This window comes from Camelus dromedarius, chromosome 11 (assembly GCF_036321535.1).
Source record: "Camelus dromedarius isolate mCamDro1 chromosome 11, mCamDro1.pat, whole genome shotgun sequence".
In the NCBI taxonomy this organism is placed as follows: Eukaryota; Metazoa; Chordata; class Mammalia; order Artiodactyla; family Camelidae; genus Camelus; species Camelus dromedarius.
Window position 1 is genome coordinate 13996425 of NC_087446.1, and position 16363 is coordinate 14012787.

Below are 16363 nucleotides of genomic sequence, written 5' to 3' on the forward strand. Positions count from 1 at the left end.
GACTGTCTTAATAACATGCAATCATTTCATATAATCTCTAAGACAAAGAACTTGTCCTCCACATCTCTATTCCTGACGCTGGCTCCGTGTCAGTACTCGATAAAGGTTTTATCGAACAAAAGAATAAAAAGATGAATAAATGAACTAATTCATGTCATTCAGCCTTCCCCAAAAGAAACACGAGATATATAAGTCCTCACAGCAAATACACTCAGAATCCAGAGGTCAGCAAACTTCCTCTGTAAAGGGCCAGACCATAAATATTTTCAACTTTGAGGAACATACGGCCTCTGTCATGTATCCGCAACTTTGCCACTGGTGCGTGAAAGCAGCCACAGACAATGCAAAAATGAATGAAGGTGTCTGTGTGACTTATGGATATTGGAATTTGAATTTCCTGTCATTTTCATGTGTCACAAAATTTTCATTTAAAAATGTTTTTCAAATACTTTAAGATGTAAGGCCCAGTCTTAGCTCATGGTCAGTACAAAAACAGGCAGGCTGTCCTAGACTCCAGTCCTTTCCACAAGCATCGGTGAGTATTTCCATGCAAAGCTGTTTCCAATTAGGAAAAGGGGGCTGAATTTAAAGCCACTTCTCCAATGCTCCTAAATGTTTTTTTCTTTTAATATGGGGCCAAACTCAAAATACATACAAATGGCAACTTTTTTCCAGTTTTCAACCTCCAATGGTTGCATCATGATATAGACACATGAGGGTCTTTCCTGTAAATGTAAGTAGGAAACATACTCTGTTGAGAGATACATTCCCTTAGATGCAAACATTTCTTCTAAATGATCATTTATTAGGAAAAATCAAAGGTTGTTCCATGAGTAGAAGGCGAATCTGATACCCATTCCTGGGGGAGCCTAAACTTCATGATATACTTTTTTGTTCATTTTAAACTCATGCACAGACCCTAAATGAATCAACCATGTGTATGTTTACAGAGTTCAGATAAGCATCCACATTGTTATTTATACTGCATTTCTGTTATCTCGGGCTCTGTCTCCTCTAAAACGTGAATGCAGGAAACAACAGGAAGAGAGTATCTGTGATGTTTAAATCTCTGCTAATGTTGTCAGTTCATACATTAGTTATCAAAAGTAAACTGAAAACAGAAACTATGAATAACGAGACAATCCTTTTAAAATTTTAAAAATCAAATTTTAAAAATCAAATAAGCACAGCCTTATCATATGTGTTCATCTTTATTTTAAAGCAGCATTATTTATGGCTTGCTGGAGGAAAGGCATAATCTGACAAGGGCCAATCTTAGTACCCAAAATTTAGAAGGAGAGGGAGAATTTTATTTAAACATGATTGCCCGGGGGCCATCTCAACTTCACCACTGACTCACCTGAACTTTGGCAAATTGGAACCATCTGAATCACAATTTCCTCATGGTTAACTTCTCGTGATAATCATTTTGGTTAACTTCTGAGGATTCAGAGAATACTTTAATACCACATCTGTACACAAACAGCAAAGCCGGATGAGAACCAAGAGAACCAGATGTTGTGTTCGTGACACAAGACTCAGGACTGATCATTCCAGATTCCCACCATTACAGAAATCTCCAACAGTCAGTCTTCAAGGTTCTGGTCTGCCTGTTGCTTGCTTTTTGTATATATACTAATTCAAGTCGGTCATGAGTACGTAGATGTAATATATAATAACTAACACCTAATAACACTAGTGATGTAGTGTTGTAACAATCTTAGAGCTATGGTTTATAGGAAATCCAAAAGTTCAGAGGATTTTTATTATCTCTCTCCCTTCCCTTGGTCCTGAAATGCGTTTAGTGTACCCGTTTGGTTTGCAGCATTTTTCTTTTACCCAGAGTTCCTAATTTTCTAAGAGGTCTAACATCTTAAAATGCTTTACATATCTGCCTATGAATAAATATCCATTTTTTTACTACTCTAATTATTTGAGGTGGTATGTGGTAAAAAATTAAGCAATAGAGAGGCAGAAAAAGAAAAATTAATAATCTCCATTAACCTCCATCAATCTCAACTCAAGAATTATCAGTGTTATGTGTGTGGTATCAAATTTCCCACACCTGTCTCTACACTATTAAGGCATATACCAACATTTATATCCATACATTGATTTTTGCTTACTTTGTTTTTTAAAAAAATTCAGATTATTCTTTATATAATTACTCTGAAACTCATTTTATTTCATTTAAAAAATGAGTCTTGGACATGCCAATAGGTAAATATATATGTTATATACATACATATGAGTTGACCTTATTCTGTTTTGATACCTGCATAATAATCCACAAAGTGGATTTATTAAAATAAATATTTTCAATACTTCTTTAAATTGATGGGCATTCAGGGTTTTTTTTTTCCAGGTGTTTTCACTACAAATATCCATATACAGTTGACCCTTGAACAACATAGATGTTGGGTGCTGACCCTCCTTGCAGTTGAAAATCTGCGTACAACTTATAGTTGATCCTCTGTCTACATAGTTCTTCCCTATCTTCAGCTCCACATTCATGGATTTAGCCATCAGCAGATTGTGTAGTAACATAGTATTTACTATTGAAGAGAATCCGTGTATAAGTGAACCGCACAGTTCAAACTTGTAGTGTTCAAGGGTCAGCTGTACATGTTTCCTTATGCAGTTGGGCAAGTATTTCTCTTGGACATAATTCCAGAAGAAGAATTTGCTGTCCAATCACTTTCATCCCAGGTGTATGTGAATGTTAATGTCATCAATCTCTTTAATGTTTTCACCCAATATAATGGGTGAAAAACTATATTTCATTATTGCTTTATTTTTAATTTTCTTGACTACTAGTAAGTTTGATCACATCTTCAAATATTTATTGGACATTTGACTTTTTATCTTACGGGTTTTTTGTCTTTTTGTTAATCAATGTGTAGCAATACTTTAAATGTTTGCAACATTAACCCTTTACTTGTCATTCGTATTGAAAACACTTTCTTTGAATTTGTCATTTGACTTTTTATGATGTAATTCAACATATAGAGAAATTTAACTGCTTTCTATAGTCATCCATCTATACATTCCTTTAAGGTCTCTGGTGTTCTTTCTTAATTTTCTTTTCCTTTTTTTTCAATTCTATTTTCTTCCAGTTTTATTAAATTATAACTGACATACACTACTATATAAGTTGTAGGAATGCAGCATAATGATTTGACTTACATACATCACAAAACAATTATAAGTTTGGTGAAAATCCATTGTCATATATATATACATATGAAAATAATTGATATAGATACAAAATCGAGTAACTGATATTTTCATAGTATAACTTTTCAATTCAGTAATAGGGCATGTCTCTTCATTTACTTAGAACCTTCAATAATGTTTTATAGTTTTGTCCACAGAAGTCCTGAAACGTTCTTTTAAAGGTATTTCTTTCATTCTGATTACTAATATAAAGAACAACATTCGGTTTGTTTTTACACTAATCTTATATCCAGCCACTCTCCCAAATTCTCGTTCCTTTAGTAGAATTGCTTGGATTGCATGCAAATAAAGATTTCTGTCTTTTTTAATATTTATGCCACTTACTTGTTCTTTTGTCTCATTGCTTTATCATTATGGAATTAATGATAAGGGAAACAGGAAGTGTCCAAGTCTTAGACTTACTTTAAATGAGAATAACTCTAACATTTTATTGTTTACTTTGAGGCATGCTATTGAACTTTTTGACAAGTAGCTTTATTGTGTTGTGATTATTTCCTCTGTCACTATTTTTCTTAGCATTTTTATTAGAAATGCAGTTAACTTTAAATTAAATTTAATCTGTTTTTTAAAGACTATTGATAGAATGATGTTCTTTCTCTCTTCTTTCAATTAATAATAAAATGAATTATGTTGCTGGCCTTTTTTTAATTGAACCATCCTTGCAATCCTGGAGCAAAACTTACTTGATAGATTATTCTTTTAATACACTGTTAAATTTGATTTGCCTATGTAGGTCTAGACCTATAATTTTTATATGCCCTTGAGTTTGACATTAAGGTTATGCTAGCTTTGTAAATGGTATTTATACTTTTTCTGTGATCTTGAATAATTGTATTACATATGAATTATCTCTTTTTGAATATTACCTAGAACACAGATGTAAAACAATCTGGGCCCCATATGTTTAAAAATACTGAGTGTTCTGTAACAATTAGAAATTAGAAATAACAACACTTCTAATTTCTTCTACAGCAATTGATGTTTTTAGGCTTTTTATCTTTTCTAGGGCAAATATGGTATTTATATTTTGCTTGATAAATTACCTAATAAATTATATAATATACTTTTCATTTATAACCAGACAATTCCACAAGACATTTCTAAAGTTGTATTAATTTTATTAATATTATGGCTATATTTTCTTTACTGTGTCTAATATTATATAATTTTCTTTTTTGTTCTTAAATCAGATTTTCCATGAAAGTATCTTTTATTTTTTAATAAAAACACAGCAAAAAAATAACTAGGGAAATAAATAATAACTCTCCTGAAGATAAGGACTCCATCCATTAGGGCTAGACAGCTTGGTGTAATCATCAAAAATATGTGTTTCCTCACTGACATAGTAACAAATCAGCTCAGGAAATGAGAGCACAAGAAGTCAGTTCAATTCCTTAATTCGTGACAATAACCTAGGGTTTTATTTATTTGTGTGTGTGTTTATGTGTTTGTTTGTTTCTTTATTTATTTATGTCAACTTGGGGCATTCTACACCATTGTTTCCACTTCTTGTTATCCCTGGATTAACACTACAGGTGAGAAGGAACCGTCTATAAGCTAAAAGAAAAAGTATTCTGACTTTTTAAATGAGACCCACAGAATTGTTATTTTCCTGACCAGGACCGAGAAATCTTGAGTCATGATTCCAGAATGTGTCGTAGCCCCCGCCCCCGCCCCTGTTTTTTTTTAACACTTCAAGTTATACTTGTTTGTGCCACAGTTATTCAGTATTTGTAGCTCATTTTCTTAAATGATTCTCCACAGCCACTGTCCAAACAGATGACTTAACAACTGATTCAAAAGTGAAAACAGGATGAAAATAGGTTCATCAAAGATGAAATCTCATCTTCATGAGAATAAACCACTAGCAGTCAATATCTTGGCAATCTTCCTGCAGCTTTATCTGATAAGGACTAACAAGGGAGAATGCAAAGAAAAATGTTCTCAGAATCTTGGGGGAAAAGAGTGATTGTTCATTAGCTATGGTAGCAGGTAGCCATCAGGACCACTCTTACACGTATTTAACTGATCAGTGACAATTTTGCTTCAGTTAACATGCTTTTGCCAGCCAGCCAATCAATAATAGTTCTCACTTCAAAAAGTCAGCTGAAGAGAAACAGATTCACCCTAAGAAACATGCCTCTGAACGCCAGCAAGTCAGCCACGATCTCACCTGAGTCATCATGCCTAAGCAGACGATGTCAACTCACGTACACCTCTCAAAGCTGGCCAATCCCTGCCTCCTATGCTGTTCAGAAACCCTCCATACGATCAGCGTCTACTCTTCTCAGAGAGACTTCTCAGGCAGTTCTCTCTCATAAACAAACAGAGGGCTGTCTTTTTATTTTAGATATGAGGAAGAAAAGGAATGGAGAAGGATGAGCTGAAAGTGAAAAATTAGTAAAGGAGGAAGAAAAAAAGGAAGAGAAAGTAAGTCCTGACACGTTATTTATGGGAAACCTCAGTGAATCTGTAAACTGAACAAAGGGCTTTTTGGTGCTTTCTCTCATTTTCCACATCCTCTCCCCTGGCCTCTGAGGAACTGTTTGTTTGCTTAACTGAGGACTTAACTTTCTCTCATGTAGCTGTCAACTCATCCTCATAAGAAATAATAAAACTTCCACTTAAAAACATTTACTGGGGGGAGGTGGGTATAGCTCAAGTGGTAGAGCGCATGCTTAGCATGCACAAGGTCCTGGGTTCAATCTCCAGTGCCTCCTCTAAAAATAAATAAAACCTAATTACCTCTCCCTACCCCCCACCAAAATAAAGTAATTAAATAGTACAATAAAATAAATAAAATATTTTTTAAAAAAGCATTTATTGGGCATTCACTGTGTGTCAAACCTCATACTGGGTGTATTATTCCTCCCACAGAGATTCTCAGTGACCCAAAGGCACTAAAAACCCAAAATAATAAATCCACTGGTGAAACTGTAAGTCCTAGGATATCTAGTAACACATATATTTGGGAGCAGGGAACCACGCAAATAGCCATGATAGTATTTGCAAATTTTGGCAAATCCTAAAAGGCTTATTAAATTTCAACTTACTTTCACCTTTCCCACCTTCAGGATGAGGCAAATTGTGCCTTTCATATTTCTCTGTCTTGTAGATGGAGGGAGGGGTTAAAGAGAAGGAGGACTTCCATTTGAAAGTTTACCATAGCCATGGCAGAAAACAATGGATTTGGCTAATCTAGCCCTTGGTCACTATCAGAAACAGAGGCATGAGTGGAATGGATCTCTGTGGTCTCTGTTTTGTGTTTTGTGACTGTCACCGTTCTCTTTATAGAAGAATTAGAGCAGTTATATCCCTTTTGACTTCAACTTTCTTTGCATAAAGATTTAAAAATTCATGATCATGTTACACAGTTTTCTAATTCTATTTGCTAAGTTGTCCAGCAGTTTTGCCCCACTTCTTAAGTTTTCATAGGCCAGAAGTTTAGGTCCAAAAAGAATCTCAAGCATTGCCTGGCATCCTTTTTTCCCTTTAATTTTCCCCTTTCCTTTATTTTTGAAGCATTGAGAGAACTGGCCTAATTTCTCCTCTTACAAAATTGAGCCACAGAAGACTTGTGTGTGTGTGTGTGTGTGTGTTGTTTGCTGATTTACATATTTTTATTCCTTTTTTAATGGTGCTAATTCCATTGTAACAGTCATCTAAACTAGAAATTGCTATCTCACCAAGTAAATAAGCTGTTTACATAATGGTGTTATTTCAAGAGGAACCAAGCCGGAGTATTTTTGGACCATTCATTATCCCCTGCCCTCACCAGCCATATGGCTCTAGGCAATCACTGAGGTGCTACCTGTCTCTGTTTCTCCTTCTGTAAAAAAGGAGATAATAATTCCTCTATGCAAAGTGTAACTCTTAGGAACAAATGGGATCAAACACAACAGTGTAGCAAAAGCACTCTGCAGGTGTTAAAAAAAAAATTAAACACAAATACTGTTCTCCAGCACACATCTGGCACATATATGGGAATGTAATGTATACATGGGAATAAGGAGGATTAAAATTAAAAAATTAAATAAGACTAATCAGATACACAGTAGCTCCTCTTCTCCACAGCCTGGAAAGTCAGCTATGCAGCTACTATGTTGTCAACAGTATTAGTAAGGAAGAATTCAGACAGGAAGGTCCAAGAATTCAACAACAATTTGCTTTAGGTCAATCCGTCACTCCAGACAGATACGCACTGAGCATTTCAGGAAGTATGCATCCTGTGTTCTTGGATTTCTGATTACGAGACATTACAATACATTTTATACATCTTTCCCACCAGTAGTAATCAATTTCTTATTTTTACTTCATTTTACTACTGTTTCAAATTTATTATCATACCAAATGCACCTGTATCAAATTCTTCCTGCAAAATTCCGTGATGTCGACCTCAGCTTCCACTACGTGTTTTTACAGTTTAGTCAGTGTCTACATCAGTGCTTCTATTATACATTGGTTTTTCAGGAGTTTAAACTCATCCATAAAAATTAACTAAGGCTGAAACTTGGCAGAGAGCTTAGAAGCACATTTTGTTTTTACCAACCTTCAAGAAAAATCCACACGGCTGTTTCTAAATTCTTGTATATCAGGCTTAAATAAAATAAATCCTGGCCGACATGAGAGATTTATTTAAACTAATGCACTTCAAAAAGGGTTTTTTTTCAATGCAATTATTCCATGACTGGCTCCCATCTTTCCTCCAAGTCCCTCAGCCCCCACCCTGGGTTGGCTGCCTGGTCACCCTGGTGGCTGATACCTGCGGCCCAACACTTCTCACCATGAGACGTGTAGTTATTGTTTCAAGTTGTCACAGGACTGAGGAGTTTTCTGCAAGTTGCCAACTGAATCAACACATCAGAGAGTTCCACGGCTCAGCCCTGCTCCTCCTCTGCCCTACCCAAAGACATGCCCCTTTTAGGGTTATGGTCACACCCATAAGCCCCAAGAGACGGCGTGTGAAAAAAACTACTTCTCACTCCTGTAGGCAGAGCTGTCTCAAATCCAGCGAATCAGACCATGGCTGTGAACTGCTGGAAAAGAATTCTCCAAGGGTCTCTCCTGTTTCTGCATGTCTCGCAAATGAGGCACTGACTGCTCTCTGTTCCAGACCACCTTTTCAAGGATGTTTATATAGTGAATAGTCTTGGAAGGCAGAGATAGGGTCTCCCTCTGGGGAAAAGGGCAGGCATGCTTACTTTCCAGCGTAATAAAAGATAATGCCTCTCTCCGAAATAAAGGACAGGCATGCTTCCTGCTAATTATGAATTCAGGCTCTGAAACTCCTAAGCAGGAGGGTTCCCCTTCTGCCCCTGCAGGTGTCATCTGGCCCTCTTCACACTCACCCTGCGAGAACTGGGGCTTGAGGAACTTGCCCATAAATGCTGACGCATTTTATTACTCCGAGTAATAAAATGTCCTTTATGTCTGATCCAGGCATCTCGCCTCTTCTAACAGCATTCACAAAGCTGTGGCAGGCTAACTTATTAGCCTGCAAATAGGATGAAACTCAGACTCTTGCAAGGAGGATAAAACTGAGAACACATAGGCTGTCTCTGCCCCTAGAAGCTGAGCCCACGTCTACCTTACTCACCACTGTAACCCCAGCACTTAGACCAGGACCTAGTAAATAGATGGTGCTTGATAATCATTTGTTGAATAGTGTGTGGTAGAGATCTAAATTCAAAAGTGAGGGGAGCAGTCCCTGGGGGCTCCCTGGTGACAAAAGGCTTAGAGACGGAAGTGAGGTTTAAGGTGTGAACTCTGATTTCTCCTCTAGTCTCCTGCTACTCTGCTGTGAGAATTTGAAAAGAGCATTCAGAGGCAAAGCCTCTCCAGAAACATTTTTGTCTTTTAGGTTGCTGGTAGAAACATATCTTCCATCTTTACTTATTTGCCTCCAGTGCATCACAGAATGGAGCCTCAGAGATTCTGTACTCTCTGTGGGTTCCAGCCGCTTTAATCTCGGCTTCTTAGATGTTTCTACTCTCCCTGCCCAACTGGCAGAACTGGAGCAGCCAAGTGAATGATGGATCATTCACACCTTATCTTTAAAAAACACTTCTGTCAAGGGACAATCAAGCATTACCTTAAAATGCTAAAAATTAATGTTTCCTGCATATTTTTATTCCAACATTTAAAAAAGATTCCTTCCTGTTGCTTCGCTGATCGTTGCGACTTACTACTCTGTTTTCAGAGAAAGCTTTGAAACTTTCTGATACGATTTAAGGAGGTTTGAGGCTAGTTGGAGATCCTTCTAGAACTGAAAGGGCCAACGTGCTTACGCTCAAGAGCAGCGGCCAGGTGGGCAGAGGTGGGAGGATGCAGTGGTTGATGGCGGCCACAAAAGAAAAGGACAGGAAGTGTGGACCGGCCTGGGATTGAGCGGGGGCTCCAGGGTGGAGCCGCAGAAGAGCCTCCTAGAAGCCTTCTGTCTCAAATATAACAGCTTGCTAGATTCATACTGTTATTGGAGCAGGACGTTCCTTAGGATTCCTGGTGCAGAGGGAGCAGAACTTGTCAACATCTCCCGGTCCTATGGCACCAATAATCCGTTATTTCCTCATAAGCTGTTTCAGAACCTTCCACTCTTCTCATTATTTCTAAAGTCTCAGGTGGAAAACTTTAAACACTCACACCTTACTTCCAGTCCAAAAAACCAAACCAAACCAAAAAAGAACCATCACACGCTAATGGCTGGGGCAGGGGCGCAGGGTGAGGGGTGGGTGTTCCATGGAAACCCCAGGGAGATGAAAACAAAATGTTTTCAAAAACGGGACCCCGTCACAGTCAACAACTCTACTTACCAATCAGTCTCAGGTTTTAAACCTTCGCTGATTCCAACTTCAAAAGAGCAAATACCTAATGAATTACTTTCAAGATGAAGAAAAGTTTGACGTGGACCTCTCGCTCAGGATGGAGAAGGATTAGTAGCATTTGGCCTGAAGCGAGCACAAGTCCGGGCAGGTGGCAGGCTGGGTTCCACCGGCAGAGCCAGCACACCTCAGCCGGGCCCTGTTTACCCAGCCCCTGGCCTCCCCTCCAACAGACACTGCCAGTTGGAGCGAACCGAGCCAGCTGGGGTGGTGGTTTTCCAATGAGGCTAAGCAGGGAGAGAATGAACCAAGTCAGTCTTCTCTCGTGGCCAAAGCAAGGCTCAGCTATAACTCAGACCCCCAGAGATGAGAGGCTTACGTACTCCCCAGCCGCCACTTCTGCCCTTCACACGAAGCCTCGGAGCGCGGCCATGCACCAAGTTCTCTTAAAACGGATGCCAGGAGTTCCCTTGAAAATGGCTTTTCACTCTGGGCAGTGAAGCAACCTCTGGGTGTGAAGTCACGTCTGAGGTTTACAAGCTATTACTGACATCAATAAAATGCAACATTTGCTATTCCCATTTCAGTGTCCTGCAGGCATACTGGCACTCATTAAATGCTTCCTAAAAATACCATTTGGCAAACATTCCTGTTTTGTTCATAAAGGCCCACGTACATCACTGAGAGAGGGTCACTGTAAATGGCCGCGACAAAAATTTAAGTGTGTGCATTCATGGAATCAAGTTGTTTCATTTTAATTAATATGCAGAGTTCTTTCTCTCTGCCCCAAAGCACAGCTTACGTTCCAAAGGACCGCTTTGGGAGCCTCCCTGTGCCTCTGGGTGACTCCACACCTCTCTTAAACGAAGCTGAATTTGCAGGTCTCCATGTCAGGTTTCCTCAGACAATGTTTGAAACATAAAGAGCAGGCCACTTAAGAATTCTGCAGTAGGACGTTTCACCGATTAATTCGTCAGTGAGATGTGCTTGCCAAGATTCCCATCTGGGTGTCAGGAGACTCCAAAGCTGTGTTCTCTGGGTGTAGGCAGAAAAGGAGAACTGACCAGACATGCTACCTGAACCAGGCTGAAAGGAAACCTACTGACCACCTGGTTTAACTGGGGCCAAAAATATACTAAGGAATCTTAGTCATTACCATTAGTCATTACCAGCCTAGGGATCCTCAGAAGAAAACACCAGCAGGGTAGAATTCCTCATGACTGAGCTCTCTTTCTAGCCCTATCCCACTCCAGGCAGCCGATAGACAGCAGAAGTAAGAATCAACAGAGAGTGCGAGTTAAAGGAAAGATGGAGAGAAAAGAGGGCGATGGGTTGAAGAACTGTTTGCAGAATACCTACGCTGCCTGACTCTCCCACTCTGTGTGCAGCAGGGTCATAGGCACCCGAGCTAAAGCATTAAACTGTGCTGTGAAGAAATCGAGCTATCTGCCTTAAAGGAATTAAGGCTTCCAAGTTGGGAGGTGAAGCCACATACTAGAGCCCTCATTGTGTTGGCAAGCCTTGTGGGGGATGGGGGTGGAGAATTCTGCTTTCCTGCTCCAAGCCTAAACAACCCAGCATGAGATCAACAAACTGTCACACAGCTAAGTCAACTCTCTCATTCAGGACACAGGCTAGTAAAGTCAGGTGAACACCAAAGCACTCATCTGTCTGAATCAAACCTCATTCTTCATTCACAGATAAGAACAGAAAACCAAGATCATCACACATACAAGGAGGACCGGCAACACCAAAGAAAATGATCATGGAAAACAAACAGAACTGACCCTGGAGGAAACAGAAATAACTCAGATCCAGTTGAGGGAATTTTTAATTAATATTGTCAGTGATATCAAGGAAGGTTTTAATAACACATAAAGAAAAGGCTTAAAAAGGAATGATGAGGAAGGTAGAGCTCTTGGAAAATAAGAATCTGATAAACAAGATAAATTTTCAATAGAAAGCTGGAAAAAAAAGGTCAAGGTAATATATACAAATTAAAAAGGTGTAATTATTAAAAAATGAGAGAAAAATGACAAAAGATAGAGAATCAATCAAGGATATCCAACTTCCACTTAGAAGAGTTCCAGAAACAAAGAAAATATAAAATTAAGAGAAGGAAACAATAAAAGAAATACTAGAATAAAACTTGTCAGAACCAAAAAAAGTCTTCGAATTAAAATGTTTCACTGGCTACAGAGCAAGATAAATAAAATCAGACCCACACCTAGGCACATACAAAACTTCAGAATATCAAGACCAAAAAAAAAAAAAAAAAAAAATGACCAAAAAGTATTCAGAGGAGCAAAGAAGTTACCTATGAGGAAGCAAAACCAGATTAGTATCACATTTCTCCTCGACCACACTGAATGTTGGAAACTAATGAAAAAACGCCTTCATAAAGAAAACAGGAAATTATTTTCAACTTAGAATTCTGTGCCTCAACAAATTTTCAAACTGTAAAGAAGTTATAAAGATATTTTTATACAACCAGATAATCAGTAGGTTTATCTCCCTTTCTGTGAAGAGAGAATTACTTGAAGATGTACTACAGTTAAATTTAACAGGAAACGAACAAACCAAAACAGAAAACATAAGATCCAACAGAACCCAGAATGGCGCCTCTACAGGAAGCCCAGGACACGTACTGGTGCATCTAACAAAGAGTATAATTAAGAAACCAAATCATTTTAGGAATATAGTTTTCTTAAGGCACCAATTCTTTCCAAAAAACCCCACAAAAACCACAGAAGGCATTTAGAAACTCTAAGAAGAATAAAAAAACTGTAGAAGAAGTTGATGGTCCAAGTAAGAAGCACAGTAAAATGTCATTGGGGCGATGGGCATCTGAGAAAAGGGAATTTACCTGACTTCTATGCTTAGAGCATCTTCTTCCAAACAGTATGGATTTAGGGATGTAAGATTCTATTTCTTTTTCTGTGGACTTTTACACATAGAAATACATACATAATCATATTTTAAATGCTTCTTATTATCTTCTATCTTAAATTCAATTTACAGAAATGGAAAGCCTCAATTTATAGCATGAGAACTCTGTTTATAACAATGGCAAAGAATTCAAATGCTGTAAAACTTGCCCGCGTAAAGTCCTAGGACAGTTGGCAGGTTTTCAGTACAGTTTTGGAGAAGAGGTAGGAAAGAGGGACATATAAGCACACCAAAGTGTTCATCCTTTAAAGTTGGAAGGAAAGAGAAGTGTCTAACATTTATCAGGAGACAATTTAACAAGTAGGGAGTGATCAGATACAAATTTAACTAGACGGTAAACAACAGGAGGTGTAAGCATAATATTGAACATTAATCACTAATGATCAGAAAAGACAAATTCAGAAATGATTTTGTCTGAGTCAGTGATTCTCCAAATCTGGCCCAAGACCCATGTAAGTTAACAGACCCTGTTAAGGAATCCACAAGGTGAAAACTATTTTCATAATAATAACAAAATGTTACTTGCCTTTTTCAATCTCACTTTGACATCATTGTACAGTGGAGTTTTCTAGAGGCTATAAGATGTGTGATACGAGAATAGACTGATCACAGACACAGAAATGAGAATCCTCTTGTCTTGTATTAATCCAGACATTCAAGAGATGTACAAAATCAAAGGACAAAACCACTCTTCTCACTATCATGGAAAATCTTTTTCAATACGTTTTTATTAAATGGTGTTTTTAAACGTTAATATGCAATGGGTTTATTATTAATGTTTTTAAATGAATGAATACATATTTTGTAACTTCCTCTGTTTCTAATATGCTAAATACTGATAGACTAGAAAAAGCTCTTTGTGGTCTTCAGTAACAGCTAAGAGTCTAAGAGGGTCCTGAGATCAAAAAGTTTTCTCTGAGGAGTAAGATGAGGGGGAGGAAAGGAAAAACTTCCCGTTCCCAGGTGTACTCTGTCCTGTTTTAGCTATTTGGATGCACATACATTATTATTTTTTATTGAGATACAATTGACATATAACATTGTATTAGTTTCAGGTGTACAAGATAATGATTCAATATATGTATATATTGCCAAATAATCACCACAAGTCGAGTTCCTTTACAACAACAATTTTTAGGTGCATCCAGAAGTAAGAACGTGGTGTTTAGATAAGAGAGGCACCAAGAGAGCAGCCTGACCTCAACGATGACTAAAAGAGAGCTGGAATCTTCAGGCAGGGGGAGCATTTTCCCCAGCAAACATTATTACACACTCAGACCAACCAGCAGGTTTTACCTGGGGAAACTCTGCAGATGAACCCAGATAAATAAGCAATGTCCTTGTGGACCTCTAGTGTATCTCTGAGCAGAGGAGAGGACTTGGCTGGACAACTCGGGGGATTCCTCAGAGACTCCAGGATCCAGTGTTCCTTGGAATGTTAACCTGATACCCCTCATGTTCAATAACATCAATTTAACATCTCTTTCTACATTCTTTCACAGCATATTGATGGATGCCACATGAACACACGTGTAGATAATAATCCTGTGTCGGTGAGGCCAGTTTTCTTTCACGAAGCTTAAATTGCCTCGCAAACATCATCTCAGTCCAATTTCTTATCCAAAAATTACACTTGTCCAGAGCCAGAATATATACTTCTCTCGTGATCCCTTCTCTCTCTCTCTCTCTCTTTCTTTCTAGGTTTAAATATAGCCTTTTAGAGACTGTCTTTTTTTTAAAATCATGATTCTTTTGGAAATGTCAAGATTTCCTAAGTAAAATCTATTATACCATTTATTGCCAAAGTCAGGGAAGCCAATTAAACTGCAATTTTACTTTTGGCTTTAAGATGCCAGACACTGCAGCCAAGATTATATTTCAGCAATCTAAATTAATTTAGCTTTAAGTGGCTGCTCCGAAGGAAAGTAAAAAGGACAATCTTGGTGACTTTGGTGTGTTATCTTTGTAATCCACATCAGGTTACAGTTGTTTTGTTTTCATGTCATTCATGAGAATTGTTTATGCCATGAATAATGTTTATACTTACTTGTCTTGCTTTTTCAAGAGACCATAGACAAAAGGCAAGAGTGACGAGAGGCATATCAAGAAATTTTACAACTAGAGACTTGGTATCCTGACACACATCTACTCTACTTCCAAGGACATAAAGGAGTTGCATGGAGAGTGTGCTCTCCAGCTAATATTTGACATGAGAATATCTTAGGACTGGACATGACTATTTAGAAGCTTAAAATGATAAGTAGTTTTTATTGAAAGCCTATTACATGCAGACACTTCATATTTCATCAGTCCTCATAACCACCCCACATTAGATAAGAAATACTTATGCCCTAATTTCTATGTAAGTAAACTGAAGCTTAGATGAGGTTAGTAACTTGCCCAAGGCTCCAGAACTGCTATGTGGCAAAGCCAGAACTCAAGTCCAGATCTGCTTAATTCCATAGCCCATGTCTTAACCACTTTGTAAGACATGAAGAGCTTACATATGGCATCCTACACATAGCAGAAGATGAATCTACAGTTGTTTATCAGCCATCACTTAGAATGGGCACTTGACTGTGAGCCTAAGACGTCTGACACATGTCATTTTAAGGGACATTTCTTGAGTGTCTACTGCAGTCAAGACACTACACTAGAAGATGCTAAGAAGGGCTATAAAGAGGGACAGGTAAGGCGGCTGATCTGAATGGGGTTTGCAGTCTAGCGAGGGCAAAAGCCATTCTAACACCAGGTAGAATTAAACAAATGGAGAAAGTGGAATGCATGAGCTCTCGAAGTGCAGAGGGAGGCTTCACCGTACACACCTAAGCAGCATCTCAAAGTGTGAAAGGGATTTTTTTGTGTAAAGAATCAAGGAAAGGCACACAGACGGAGAGCAGAGCATGATTACAGGCATGGAGGAGACAGACACGGAGATGTCCACGGGGCACACGTGATCTAGGGTGGCTGGGTGCGCGGAGACTACAAAGGCAAAAGTGGCGACAAAGATATTTGGGGCCAGATTTCAGGAGAATTTCTAAGCCTTCATGAAGACACTCGAAATCTCTTCTGGACAAACAAAAAACAGGGGTTTTGCAGGGAAGGGAAATGAGCTGATGGCATCAGAAGCCGTGCTGGTTACTGCATTAGCCAGCACAGGAAATGATGAAAGTCTCAGCTTCGGGGTGACTGAGGAAAAGGCCAAGAGGAGAACAGCAAGAAGACAGCTGGTGAGATGTAGGATAAGAAGTAGATAGCTCCTTCACTGACTAGAAAATAAAATGAGAAAAGCAGGAGAAGAAACACTATGACACGTTTGAAACACCCTAATCTTGAGGTACCTAAAGGAAAATTCATGC